This window comes from Osmia lignaria, unplaced genomic scaffold, assembly GCF_051020975.1.
Source record: "Osmia lignaria lignaria isolate PbOS001 unplaced genomic scaffold, iyOsmLign1 scaffold0013, whole genome shotgun sequence".
Classification (NCBI taxonomy): domain Eukaryota; kingdom Metazoa; phylum Arthropoda; class Insecta; order Hymenoptera; family Megachilidae; genus Osmia; species Osmia lignaria.
In genome coordinates, this window is record NW_027478167.1 from 9,630,807 (window position 1) to 9,646,688 (window position 15,882).

Below are 15,882 nucleotides of genomic sequence, written 5' to 3' on the forward strand. Positions count from 1 at the left end.
TGTTTCTGTATCTCTATTATGTTGGTGCGGCTTCGGAACTTTTACATATCTCGATATATCTCGAAAACTACGCTTCTGATCAAAAAATATCATAGAACATAAATTGTAGGAAACATAATTCTCTACAAAAAAGGTCTGTTAACATTTTGCCATAGCTCGCTTCGTTTCCGAGATATTTGCAGATTTATCTCAAGGGAAGGGGCCTGACGGACATATTTCGAGATACTTCTTCTTCTTGTTGTTCTTCTTCTGCACAGCTAAGCTGGAAGTGGCATTTACAGCTCGCAATAGTGCAGAGTTATCTCAAAGAAAGGGGCCACGGTGTTTCTGTATCTCTATTATGTTGGTGCGGCTTCGGAACTTTTCAATATCTTGATATATCTCGAGAACTACGCATCTGATCAAAAAATATCATAGAACATAAAAAGTAGGAAACTTAATTCTCTACACAAAAGGTCTCTTAACATTTTGCCATAGCTCGCTTCGTTTCCGAGATATTTGCAGATTTATCTCAAGGGAAGGGGCCTGACGGACATATTTCGAGATATTTCTTCTTCTTGTTGTTCTTCTTCTGCACAGCTAAGCTGGAAGTGGCATTTGCGGCTCGCACTAGTGCAGAGTTATCTCAAAGAAAGGGGCCACGGTGTTTCTGTATCCCTATTATGTTGGTGCGGCTTCGGAACTTTTAAATATCTCGATATATCTCGAAAACTACGCTTCGGATCAAAAAATATCATAGAACATAAATAGTAGGAAACATAATTCTCTACAAAAAACGTCTCTTAACATTTTGCCATAGCTCGCTTCGTTTCCGAGATATGTGCAGATTTATCTCAAGGGAAGGGGCCTGACGGACATATTTCGAGATATTTCTTCTTCTTGTTGTTCTTCTTCTGCACAGCTAAGCTGGAAGTGGCATTTGCGGCTCGCACTAGTGCAGAGTTATCTCAACGAAAGGGGCCACGGTGTTTCTGTATCTCTATTATGTTGGTGCGGCTTCGGAACTTTTAAATATCTCGATATATCTCGAAAACTACGCTTCTGATCAAAAAATATCATAGAACATAAATTGTAGGAAACATAATTCTCTACAAAAAAGGTCTCTCAACATTTTGCCATAGCTCGCTTCGTTTCCGAGATATTTGCAGATATATCTCAAGGGAAGGGGCCTGACGGACATATTTCGAGATATTTCTTCTTCTTGTTGTTCTTCTTCTGCACAGCTAAGCTGGAAGTGGCATTTACAGCTCGCAATAGTGCAGAGTTATCTCAAAGAAAGGGGCCACGGTGTTTCTGTATCTCTATTATGTTGGTGCGGCTTCGGAACTTTTAAATATCTTGATATATCTCGAGAACTACGCATCTGATCAAAAAATATCATAGAACATAAAAAGTAGGAAACTTAATTCTCTACAAAAAAGGTCTCGTAACATTTTGCCATAGCTCTCTTCGTTTCCGAGATATTTGCATATTTATCTCAAGGGAAGGGGCCTGACGGACATATTTCGAGATATTTCTTCTTCTTGTTGTTCTTCTTCTGCACAGCTAAGCTGGAAGTGGCATTTGCGGCTCGCACTAGTGCAGAGTTATCTCAAAGAAAGGGGCCACGGTGTTTCTGTATCTCTATTATGTTTGTGCGGCTTCGGAACTTTTAAATATCTCGATATACCTCGAAAACTACGCTTCTGATCAAAAAATATCATAGAACATAGATTGTAGGAAGCATAATTCTCTACAAAAAAGGTCTCTTAACATTTTGCCATAGCTCGCTTCGTTTCCGAGATATTTGCAGATATATCTCAAGGGAAGGGGCCTGACGGGCATATTTCGAGATATTTCTTCTTCTTGTTGTTCTTCTTCTGCACAGCTAAGCTGGAAGTGGCATTTGCGGCTCGCACTAGTGCAGAGTTATCTCAACGAAAGGGGCCACGGTGTTTCTGTATCTCTATTATGTTGGTGCGGCTTCGGAACTTTTAAATATCTCGATATATCTCGAAAACTACGCTTCTGATCAAAAAATATCATAGAACATAAATTGTAGGAAACATAATTCTCTACAAAAAAGGTCTCTCAACATTTTGCCATAGCTCGCTTCGTTTCCGAGATATTTGCAGATATATCTCAAGGGAAGGGGCCTGACGGACATATTTCGAGATATTTCTTCTTCTTGTTGTTCTTCTTCTGCACAGCTAAGCTGGAAGTGGCATTTACAGCTCGCAATAGTGCAGAGTTATCTCAAAGAAAGGGGCCACGGTGTTTCTGTATCTCTATTATGTTGGTGCGGCTTCGGAACTTTTAAATATCTTGATATATCTCGAGAACTACGCATCTGATCAAAAAATATCATAGAACATAAAAAGTAGGAAACTTAATTCTCTACAAAAAAGGTCTCGTAACATTTTGCCATAGCTCTCTTCGTTTCCGAGATATTTGCGGATTTATCTCAAGGGAAGGGGCCTGACGGACATATTTCGAGATATTTCTTCTTCTTGTTGTTCTTCTTCTGCACAGCTAAGCTGGAAGTGGCATTTGCGGCTCGCACTAGTGCAGAGTTATCTCAAAGAAAGGGGCCACGGTGTTTCTGTATCTCTATTATGTTGGTGCGGCTTCGGAACTTTTAAATATCTCGATGTATCTCGAAAACTACGCTTCTGATCAAAGAATATCATAGAACATAAAAAGTAGGAAACTTAATTCTCTACAAAAAAGGTCTCTTAACATTTTGCCATAGGTCGCTTCGTTTCCGAGATATTTGCAGATGTATCTCAAGGGAAGGGGCCTAACGGACATATTTCGAGATATTTCTTCTTCTTGTTGTCCTTCTTCTGCACAGCTAAACTGGAAGTGGCATTTCCAGCTCGCAATAGTGCAGAGTTATCTCAAAGAGAGGGGCCACGGTGTTTCTGTATCTCTATTATGTTGGTGCGGCTTCGGAACTTTTAAATATCTTGATATATCTCGAGAACTACGCATCTGATCAAAAAATATCATAGAACATAGAAAGTAGGAAACTTAATTCTCTACAAAAAAGGTCTGTTAACATTTTGCCATAGCTCGCTTCGTTTCCGAGATATTTGCAGATTTATCTCAAGGGAAGGGGCCTGACGGACATATTTCGAGATACTTCTTCTTCTTGTTGTTCTTCTTCTGCACAGCTAAGCTGGAAGTGGCATTTACAGCTCGCAATAGTGCAGAGTTATCTCAAAGAAAGGGGCCACGGTGTTTCTGTATCTCTATTATGTTGGTGCGGCTTCGGAACTTTTAAATATCTTGATATATCTCGAGAACTACGCATCTGATCAAAAAATGTCATAGAACATAAAAAGTAGGAAACTTAATTCTCTACTCAAAAGGTCTCTTAACATTTTGCCATAGCTCGCTTCGTTTCCGAGATATTTGCAGATTTATCTCAAGGGAAGGGGCCTGACGGACATATTTCGAGATATTTCTTCTTCTTGTTGTTCTTCTTCTGCACAGCTAAGCTGGAAGTGGCATTTGCGGCTCGCACTAGTGCAGAGTTATCTCAAAGAAAGGGGCCACGGTGTTTCTGTATCCCTATTATGTTGGTGCGGCTTCGGAACTTTTAAATATCTCGATATATCTCGAAAACTACGCTTCGGATCAAAAAATATCATAGAACATAAATAGTAGGAAACATAATTCTCTACAAAAAACGTCTCTTAACATTTTGCCATAGCTCGCTTCGTTTCCGAGATATGTGCAGATTTATCTCAAGGGAAGGGGCCTGACGGACATATTTCGAGATATTTCTTCTTCTTGTTGTTCTTCTTCTGCACAGCTAAGCTGGAAGTGGCATTTGCGGCTCGCACTAGTGCAGAGTTATCTCAACGAAAGGGGCCACGGTGTTTCTGTATCTCTATTATGTTGGTGCGGCTTCGGAACTTTTAAATATCTCGATATATCTCGAAAACTACGCTTCTGATCAAAAAATATCATAGAACATAAATTGTAGGAAACATAATTCTCTACAAAAAAGGTCTCTCAACATTTTGCCATAGCTCGCTTCGTTTCCGAGATATTTGCAGATATATCTCAAGGGAAGGGGCCTGACGGACATATTTCGAGATATTTCTTCTTCTTGTTGTTCTTCTTCTGCACAGCTAAGCTGGAAGTGGCATTTACAGCTCGCAATAGTGCAGAGTTATCTCAAAGAAAGGGGCCACGGTGTTTCTGTATCTCTATTATGTTGGTGCGGCTTCGGAACTTTTAAATATCTTGATATATCTCGAGAACTACGCATCTGATCAAAAAATATCATAGAACATAAAAAGTAGGAAACTTAATTCTCTACAAAAAAGGTCTCGTAACATTTTGCCATAGCTCTCTTCGTTTCCGAGATATTTGCGGATTTATCTCAAGGGAAGGGGCCTGACGGACATATTTCGAGATATTTCTTCTTCTTGTTGTTCTTCTTCTGCACAGCTAAGCTGGAAGTGGCATTTGCGGCTCGCACTAGTGCAGAGTTATCTCAAAGAAAGGGGCCACGGTGTTTCTGTATCTCTATTATGTTGGTGCGGCTTCGGAACTTTTAAATATCTCGATGTATCTCGAAAACTACGCTTCTGATCAAAAAATATCATAGAACATAAATTGTAGGAAACATAATTCTCTACAAAAAAGGTCTCTCAACATTTTGCCATAGCTCGCTTCGTTTCCGAGATATTTGCAGATATATCTCAAGGGAAGGGGCCTGACGGACATATTTCGAGATATTTCTTCTTCTTGTTGTTCTTCTTCTGCACAGCTAAGCTGGAAGTGGCATTTACAGCTCGCAATAGTGCAGAGTTATCTCAAAGAAAGGGGCCACGGTGTTTCTGTATCTCTATTATGTTGGTGCGGCTTCGGAACTTTTAAATATCTTGATATATCTCGAGAACTACGCATCTGATCAAAAAATATCATAGAACATAAAAAGTAGGAAACTTAATTCTCTACAAAAAAGGTCTCGTAACATTTTGCCATAGCTCTCTTCGTTTCCGAGATATTTGCGGATTTATCTCAAGGGAAGGGGCCTGACGGACATATTTCGAGATATTTCTTCTTCTTGTTGTTCTTCTTCTGCACAGCTAAGCTGGAAGTGGCATTTGCGGCTCGCACTAGTGCAGAGTTATCTCAAAGAAAGGGGCCACGGTGTTTCTGTATCTCTATTATGTTGGTGCGGCTTCGGAACTTTTAAATATCTCGATGTATCTCGAAAACTACGCTTCTGATCAAAGAATATCATAGAACATAAAAAGTAGGAAACTTAATTCTCTACAAAAAAGGTCTCTTAACATTTTGCCATAGGTCGCTTCGTTTCCGAGATATTTGCAGATGTATCTCAAGGGAAGGGGCCTAACGGACATATTTCGAGATATTTCTTCTTCTTGTTGTCCTTCTTCTGCACAGCTAAACTGGAAGTGGCATTTCCAGCTCGCAATAGTGCAGAGTTATCTCAAAGAGAGGGGCCACGGTGTTTCTGTATCTCTATTATGTTGGTGCGGCTTCGGAACTTTTAAATATCTTGATATATCTCGAGAACTACGCATCTGATCAAAAAATATCATAGAACATAGAAAGTAGGAAACTTAATTCTCTACAAAAAAGGTCTGTTAACATTTTGCCATAGCTCGCTTCGTTTCCGAGATATTTGCAGATTTATCTCAAGGGAAGGGGCCTGACGGACATATTTCGAGATACTTCTTCTTCTTGTTGTTCTTCTTCTGCACAGCTAAGCTGGAAGTGGCATTTACAGCTCGCAATAGTGCAGAGTTATCTCAAAGAAAGGGGCCACGGTGTTTCTGTATCTCTATTATGTTGGTGCGGCTTCGGAACTTTTAAATATCTTGATATATCTCGAGAACTACGCATCTGATCAAAAAATGTCATAGAACATAAAAAGTAGGAAACTTAATTCTCTACTCAAAAGGTCTCTTAACATTTTGCCATAGCTCGCTTCGTTTCCGAGATATTTGCAGATTTATCTCAAGGGAAGGGGCCTGACGGACATATTTCGAGATATTTCTTCTTCTTGTTGTTCTTCTTCTGCACAGCTAAGCTGGAAGTGGCATTTGCGGCTCGCACTAGTGCAGAGTTATCTCAAAGAAAGGGGCCACGGTGTTTCTGTATCCCTATTATGTTGGTGCGGCTTCGGAACTTTTAAATATCTCGATATATCTCGAAAACTACGCTTCGGATCAAAAAATATCATAGAACATAAATAGTAGGAAACATAATTCTCTACAAAAAACGTCTCTTAACATTTTGCCATAGCTCGCTTCGTTTCCGAGATATGTGCAGATTTATCTCAAGGGAAGGGGCCTGACGGACATATTTCGAGATATTTCTTCTTCTTGTTGTTCTTCTTCTGCACAGCTAAGCTGGAAGTGGCATTTGCGGCTCGCACTAGTGCAGAGTTATCTCAACGAAAGGGGCCACGGTGTTTCTGTATCTCTATTATGTTGGTGCGGCTTCGGAACTTTTAAATATCTCGATATATCTCGAAAACTACGCTTCTGATCAAAAAATATCATAGAACATAAATTGTAGGAAACATAATTCTCTACAAAAAAGGTCTCTCAACATTTTGCCATAGCTCGCTTCGTTTCCGAGATATTTGCAGATATATCTCAAGGGAAGGGGCCTGACGGACATATTTCGAGATATTTCTTCTTCTTGTTGTTCTTCTTCTGCACAGCTAAGCTGGAAGTGGCATTTACAGCTCGCAATAGTGCAGAGTTATCTCAAAGAAAGGGGCCACGGTGTTTCTGTATCTCTATTATGTTGGTGCGGCTTCGGAACTTTTAAATATCTTGATATATCTCGAGAACTACGCATCTGATCAAAAAATATCATAGAACATAAAAAGTAGGAAACTTAATTCTCTACAAAAAAGGTCTCGTAACATTTTGCCATAGCTCTCTTCGTTTCCGAGATATTTGCGGATTTATCTCAAGGGAAGGGGCCTGACGGACATATTTCGAGATATTTCTTCTTCTTGTTGTTCTTCTTCTGCACAGCTAAGCTGGAAGTGGCATTTGCGGCTCGCACTAGTGCAGAGTTATCTCAAAGAAAGGGGCCACGGTGTTTCTGTATCTCTATTATGTTGGTGCGGCTTCGGAACTTTTAAATATCTCGATGTATCTCGAAAACTACGCTTCTGATCAAAAAATATCATAGAACATAAAAAGTAGGAAACTTAATTCTCTACAAAAAAGGTCTCTTAACATTTTGCCATAGGTCGCTTCGTTTCCGAGATATTTGCAGATGTATCTCAAGGGAAGGGGCCTAACGGACATATTTCGAGATATTTCTTCTTCTTGTTGTCCTTCTTCTGCACAGCTAAACTGGAAGTGGCATTTCCAGCTCGCAATAGTGCAGAGTTATCTCAAAGAGAGGGGCCACGGTGTTTCTGTATCTCTATTATGTTGGTGCGGCTTCGGAACTTTTAAATATCTTGATATATCTCGAGAACTACGCATCTGATCAAAAAATATCATAGAACATAAAAAGTAGGAAACTTAATTCTCTACAAAAAAGGTCTCTTAACATTTTGCCATAGCTCGCTTCGTTTCCGAGATATTTGCAGATTTATCTCAAGGGAAGGGGCCTGACGGACATATTTCGAGATATTTCTTCTTCTTGTTGTTCTTCTTCTGCACAGCTAAGCTGGAAGTGGCATTTGCAGCTCGCAATAGTGCAGAGTTATCCCAAAGAAAGGGGCCACGGTGTTTCTGTATCTCTATTATATTGGTGCGGCTTCGGAACTTTTAAATATCTTGATATATCTCGAGAACTACGCATCTGATCAAAAAATATCATACTACATAAAAAGTAGGAAACTTAATTCTCTACAAGAAAGGTCTCTAAACATTTTGCCATAGCTCGCTTCGTTTCCGAGATATTTGCAGATTTATCTCAAGGGAAGGGGCCTGACGGACATATTTCGAGATATTTCTTCTTCTTGTTGTTCTTCTTCTGCACAGCTAAGCTGGAAGTGGCATTTGCGGCTCGCACTAGTGCAGAGTTATCTCATAGAAAGGGGCCACGGTGTTTCTGTATCTCTATTATGTTGGTGCGGCTTCGGAACTTTTAAATATCTTGATATATCTCGAGAACTACGCATCTGATCAAAAAATATCATAGAACATGAAAAGTAGGAAACTTAATTCTCTACAAAAAAGGTCTCTTAACATTTTGCCATAGCTCTCTTCGTTTCCGAGATATTTGCAGATTTATCTCAAGGGAAGGGGCCTGACGGACATATTTCGAGATATTTCTTCTTCTTGTTGTTCTTCTTCTGCACAGCTAAGCTCGAAGTGGCATTTGCAGCTCGCAATAGTGCAGAGTTATCTCAAAGAAAGAGGCCACGGTGTTTCTGTACCTCTATTATGTTGGTGCAGCTTCGGAACTTTTAAATATCTTGATATATCCCGAGAACTACGCATCTGATCAAAAAATATCATCGAACATAAAAGGTAGGAAACTTAATTCTCTACAAAAAAGGTCTCTTAACATTTTGCCATAGCTCGCTTCGTTTCCGAGATATTTGCAGATTCAGCTCAAAGGAACTGGCCTGACGGACATATTTCGAGATATTTCTTCTTCTTGTTGTTCTTCCTCTGCACAGCTAAGCTGGAAGTGGCATTTGCAGCTCGCAATAGTGCAGAGTTATCTTAAAGAAAGGGGCCACGGTGTTTCTGTATCTCTATTATGTTGGTGCGGCTTCGGAACTTTTAAATATCTTGATATATCTCGAGAACTACGCATCTGATCAAAAAATGTCATAGAACATAAAAAGTAGGAAACTTAATTCTCTACAAAAAAGGTCTCTTAACATTTTGCCATAGCTCGCTTCGTTTCCGAGATATTTGCATATTTATCTCAAGGGAAGGGGCCTAACGGACATATTTCGAGATATTTCTTCTTCTAGTTGTTCTTCTTCCGCACAGCTAAGCTGGAAGTGGCATTTGCGGCTCGCACTAGTGCAGAGTTATCTCAAAGAAAGGGGCCACCGTGTTTCTGTATCTCTATTATGTTGGTGCGGCTTCGGAACTTTTAAATATCTCGATATATCTCGAAAACTACGCTTCTGATCAAAAAATATCATAGAACATAAATTGTAGGAAACATAATTCTCTACAAAAAAGGTCTCTTAACATTTTGCCATAGCTCGCTTCGTTTCCGAGATATTTGCATATTTATCTCAAGGGAAGGGGCCTGACGGACATATTTCGAGATATTTCTTCTTCTTGTTGTTCTTCTTCTGCACAGCTACGCTGGAAGTGGCATTTGCGGCTCGCACTAGTGCAGAGTTATCTCAAAGAAAGGGGCCACCGTGTTTCTGTATCTCTATTATGTTGGTGCGGCTTCGGAACTTTTAAATATCTCGATATATCTCGAAAACTACGCTTCTGATCAAAAAATATCATAGAACATAAATTGTAGGAAACATAATTCTCTACAAAAAAGGTCTCTTAACATTTTGCCATAGCTCGCTTCGTGTCCGAGATATTTGCAGATTTATCTCAAGGGAAGGGGCCTAACGGACATATTTCGAGATATTTCTTCTTCTTCTTGTTCTTCTTCTGCACAGCTAAGCTGGAAGTGGCATTTGCAGCTCGCAATAGTGCAGAGTTATCTCAAAGAAAGGGGCCACGGTGTTTCTGTATCTCTATTATGTAGGTGCGGCTTCGGAACTTTTAAATATCTTGATATATCTCGAGAACTACGCATCTGATCAAAAAATGTCATAGAACATAAAAAGTAGGAAACTTAATTCTCTACAAAAAAGGTCTCTTAACGTTTTGCCATAGCTCGCTTCGTTTCCGAGATATTTGCAGATTCAGCTCAAAGGAACGGGCCTGACGGACATATTTCGAGATACTTCTTCTTCTTGTTGTTCTTCCTCTGCACAGCTAAGCTGGAAGTGGCATTTGCGGCTCGCAATAGTGCAGAGTTATCTCAAAGAAAGGGGCCACGGTGTTTCTGTATCTCTATTATGTTGGTGCGGCTTCGGAACTTTTAAATATCTTGATATATCTCGAGAACTACGCATCTGATCAAAAAATATCATAGAACATAAAAAGTAGGAAACTTAATTCTCTACAAAAAAGGTCTCTTAACATTTTGCCATAGCTCGCTTCGTTTCCGAGATATTTGCAGATTTATCTGAAGTGAAGGGGCCTAACGGACATATTTCGAGATATTTCTTCTTCTTGTTGTTCTTCTTCTGCACAGCTAAACTGGAAGTGGCATTTCCAGCTCGCAATAGTGCAGAGTTATCTCAAAGAAAGGGGCCACGGTGTTTCTGTATCTCTATTATGTTGGTGCGGCTTCGGAACTTTTAAATATCTTGATATATCTCGAGAACTACGCATCTGATCAAAAAATATCATAGAACAGAAAAAGTAGGAAACTTAATGCTCTACAAAAAAGGTCTCTTAACATTTTGCCATAGCTCGCTTCGTTTCCGAGATATTTGCAGATTTATCTGAAGGGAAGGGGCCTAACGGACATATTTCGAGATATTTCTTCTTCTTGTTGTTCTTCTTCTGCACAGCTAAACTGGAAGTGGCATTTCCAGCTCGCAATAGTGCAGAGTTATCTCAAAGAAAGGGGCCACGGTGTTTCTGTATCTCTATTATGTTGGTGCGGCTTCGGAACTTTTAAATATCTTGATATATCTCGAGAACTACGCATCTGATCAAAAAATATCATAGAACATAAAAAGTAGGAAACTTAATTCTCTCCAAAAAGGTCTCTTAACATTTTGCCATAGCTCGCTTCGTTTCCGAGATATTTGCAGATTTATCTGAAGTGAAGGGGCCTAACGGACATATTTCGAGATATTTCTTCTTCTTGTTGTTCTTCTTCTGCACAGCTAAACTGGAAGTGGCATTTCCAGCTCGCAATAGTGCAGAGTTATCTCAAAGAAAGGGGCCACGGTGTTTCTGTATCTCTATTATGTTGGTGCGGCTTCGGAACTTTTAAATATCTTGATATATCTCGAGAACTACGCATCTGATCAAAAAATATCATAGAACATAAAAAGTAGGAAACTTAATTCTCTACAAAAAAGGTCTCTTAACATTTTGCCATAGCTCGCTTCGTTTCCGAGATATTTGCAGATTCATCTCAAGGGAAGGGGTCTGACGGACATATTTCGAGATATTTCTTCTTCTTGTTGTTCTTCTTCTGCACAGCTAAGCTCGAAGCGGCATTTGCAGCTCGCAATAGTGCAGAGTTATCTCAAAGAAAGAGGCCACGGTGTTTCTGTACCTCTATTATGTTGGTGCAGCTTCGGAACTTTTAAATATCTTGATATATCTCGAGAACTACGCATCTGATCAAAAAATATCATAGAACATAAATTGTAGGAAACATAATTCTCTACAAAAAAGGTCTCTTAACATTTTGCCATAGCTCGCTTCGTTTCCGAGACATTTGCAGATTTATCTCAAGGGAAGGGGCCTGACGGACATATTTCGAGATATTTCTTCTTCTTGTTGTTCTTCTTCTGCACAGCTAAGCTGGAAGTGGCATTTACAGCACGCAATAGTGCAGAGTTATCTCAAAGAAAGGGGCCACGGTGTTTCTGTATCTCTATTATGTTGGTGCGGCTTCGGAACTTTTAAATATCTTGATATATCTCGAGAACTACGCATCTGATCAAAAAATATCATAGAACATAAAAAGTAGGAAACTTAATTCTCTACAAAAAAGGTCTCTTAACATTTTGCCATAGCTCGCTTCGTTTCCGAGATATTTGCAGATTCATCTCAAGGGAAGGGGTCTGACGGACATATTTCGAGATATTTCTTCTTCTTGTTGTTCTTCTTCTGCACAGCTAAGCTCGAAGCGGCATTTGCAGCTCGCAATAGTGCAGAGTTATCTCAAAGAAAGAGGCCACGGTGTTTCTGTACCTCTATTATGTTGGTGCAGCTTCGGAACTTTTAAATATCTTGATATATCTCGAGAACTACGCATCTGATCAAAAAATATCATAGAACATAAATTGTAGGAAACATAATTCTCTACAAAAAAGGTCTCTTAACATTTTGCCATAGCTCGCTTCGTTTCCGAGACATTTGCAGATTTATCTCAAGGGAAGGGGCCTGACGGACATATTTCGAGATATTTCTTCTTCTTGTTGTTCTTCTTCTGCACAGCTAAGCTGGAAGTGGCATTTACAGCACGCAATAGTGCAGAGTTATCTCAAAGAAAGGGGCCACGGTGTTTCTGTATCTCTATTATGTTGGTGCGGCTTCGGAACTTTTAAATACCTTGATATATCTCGAGAACTACGCATCTGATCAAAAAATATCATAGAACATAAAAAGTAGGAAACTTAATTCTCTACAAAAAAGGTCTCTTAACATTTTGCCATAGCTCGCTTCGTTTCCGAGATATTTGCAGATTTATCTCAAGGGAAGGGGCCTGACGGACATATTTCGAGATATTTGTTCTTCTTGTTGTTCTTCTTCTGCACAGCTATGCTGGAAGTGGCATTTGCGGCTCTCACTAGTGCAGAGTTATCTCAAAGAAAGGGGCCACGGTGTTTCTGTATCTCTATTATGTTGGTGCGGCTTCGGAACTTTTAAATATCTCGATATATCTCGAAAACTACGCTTCTGATCAAAAAATATCATAGAACATAAATTGTAGGAAACATAATTCTCTACAAAAAAGGTCTCTTAACATTTTGCCATAGCTCGCTTCGTTTCCGAGACATTTGCAGATTTATCTCAAGGGAAGGGGCCTGACGGACATATTTCGAGATATTTCTTCTTCTTGTTGTTCTTCTTCTGCACAGCTAAGCTGGAAGTGGCATTTACAGCTCGCAATAGTGCAGAGTTATCTCAAAGAAAGGGGCCACGGTGTTTCTGTATCTCTATTATGTTGGTGTGGCTTCGGAACTTTTAAATATCTTGATATATCTCGAGAACTACGCATCTGATCAAAAAATATCATAGAACATAAAAAGTAGGAAACTTAATTCTCTACAAAAAAGGTCTCTTAACATTTTGCCATAGCTCGTTTCGTTTCCGAGATATTTGCAGATTTATCTCAAGGGAAGGGGCCTGACGGACATATTTCGAGATATTTCTTCTTCTTGTTGTTCTTCTTCTGCACAGCTAAGCTGGAAGTGGCATTTGCGGCTCGCACTAGTGCAGAGTTATCTCAAAGAAAGGGGCCACGGTGTTTCTGTATCCCTATTATGTTGGTGCGGCTTCGGAACTTTTAAATATCTCGATATATCTCGAAAACTACGCTTCTGATCAAAAAATATCATAGAACATAAATTGTAGGAAACATAATTCTCTACAAAAAACGTCTCTTAACATTTTGCCATAGATCGCTTCGTTTCCGAGATATTTGCAGATTTATCTCAAGGGAAGGGGCCTGACGGACATATTTCGAGATATTTCTTCTTCTTGTTGTTCTTCTTCTGCACAGCTAAGCTGGAAGTGGCATTTGCGGCTCTCACTAGTGCAGAGTTATCTCAAAGAAAGGGGCCACGGTGTTTCTGTATCTCTATTATGTTGGTGCGGCTTCGGAACTTTTAAATATCTCGATATATCTCGAAAACTACGCTTCTGATCAAAAAATATCATAGAACATAAATTGTAGCAAACATAATTCTCTACAAAAAAGGTCTCTTAACATTTTGCCATAGCTCGCTTCGTTTCCGAGACATTTGCAGATTTATCTCAAGGGAAGGGGCCTGACGGACATATTTCGAGATATTTCTTCTTCTTGTTGTTCTTCTTCTGCACAGCTGAGCTGGAAGTGGCATTTACAGCACGCAATAGTGCAGAGTTATCTCAAAGAAAGGGGCCACGGTGTTTCTGTATCTCTATTATGTTGGTGCGGCTTCGGAACTTTTAAATATCTTGATATATCTCGAGAACTACGCATCTGATCAAAAAATATCATAGAACATAAAAAGTAGGAAACTTAATTCTCTACAAAAAAGGTCTCTTAACATTTTGCCATAGCTCGCTTCGTTTCCGAGATATTTGCAGATTTATCTCAAGGGAAGGGGCCTGACGGACATATTTCGAGATATTTCTTCTTCTTGTTGTTCTTCTTCTGCACAGCTAAGCTGGAAGTGGCATTTGCAGCTCGCACTAGTGCAGAGTTATCTCAAAGAAAGGGGCCACGGTGTTTCTGTATCTCTATTATGTTGGTGCGGCTTCGGAACTTTTAAATATCTCGATATATCTCGAAAACTACGCTTCTGATCAAAAAATATCATACAACATAAAAAGTAGGAAACTTAATTCTCTACAAAAAAGGTCTCTTAACATTTTGCCATAGCTCGTTTCGTTTCCGAGATATTTGCAGATTTATCTCAAGGGAAGGGGTCTGACGGACATATTTCGAGATATTTCTTCTTCTTGTTGTTCTTCTTCTGCACAGCTAAGCTCGAAGCGGCATTTGCAGCTCGCAATAGTGCAGAGTTATCTCAAAGAAAGAGGCCACGGTGTTTCTGTACCTCTATTATGTTGGTGCAGCTTCGGAACTTTTAAATATCTTGATATATCTCGAGAACTACGCATCTGATCAAAAAATATCATAGAACATAAAAAGTAGGAAACTTAATTCTCTACAAAAAAGGTCTCTTAACATTTTGCCATAGCTCGCTTCGTTTCCGAGATATTTGCATATTTATCTCAAGGGAAGGGGCCTGACGGACATATTTCGAGATATTTGTTCTTCTTGTTGTTCTTCTTCTGCACAGCTAAGCTGGAAGTGGCATTTGCGGCTCTCACTAGTGCAGAGTTATCTCAAAGAAAGGGGCCACGGTGTTTCTGTATCTCTATTATGTTGGTGCGGCTTCGGAACTTTTAAATATCTCGATATATCTCGAAAACTACGCTTCTGATCAAAAAATATCATAGAACATAAATTGTAGGAAACATAATTCTCTACAAAAAAGGTCTCTTAACATCTTGCCATAGCTCGCTTCGTTTCCGAGACATTTGCAGATTTATCTCAAGGGAAGGGGCCTGACGGACATATTTCGAGATATTTCTTCTTCTTGTTGTTCTTCTTCTGCACAGCTAAGCTGGAAGTGGCATTTACAGCTCGCAATAGTGCAGAGTTATCTCAAAGAAAGGGGCCACGGTGTTTCTGTATCTCTATTATGTTGGTGTGGCTTCGGAACTTTTAAATATCTTGATATATCTCGAGAACTACGCATCTGATCAAAAAATATCATAGAACATAAAAAGTAGGAAACTTAATTCTCTACAAAAAAGGTCTCTTAACATTTTGCCATAGCTCGTTTCCTTTCCGAGATATTTGCAGATTTATCTCAAGGGAAGGGGCCTGACGGACATATTTCGAGATATTTCTTCTTCTTGTTGTTCTTCTTCTGCACAGCTAAGCTGGAAGTGGCATTTACAGCTCGCAATAGTGCAGAGTTATCTCAAAGAAAGGGGCCACGGTGTTTCTGTATCTCTATTATGTTGGTGTGGCTTCGGAACTTTTAAATATCTTGATATATCTCGAGAACTACGCATCTGATCAAAAAATATCATAGAACATAAATTGTAGGAAACATAATTCTCTACAAAAAAGGTCTCTTAACATTTTGCCATAGCTCGCTTCGTTTCCGAGATATTTGCAGATTTATCTCAAGGGAAGGGGCCTGACGGACATATTTCGAGATATTTCTTCTTCTTGTTGTTCTTCTTCTGCACAGCTAAGCTGGAAGTGGCATTTGCGGCTCGCACTAGTGCAGAGTTATCTCAAAGAAAGGGGCCACGGTGTTTCTGTATCCCTATTATGTTGGTGCGGCTTCGGAACTTTTAAATATCTCGATATATCTCGAAAACTACGCTTCTGATCAAAAAATATCATAGAACATAAATT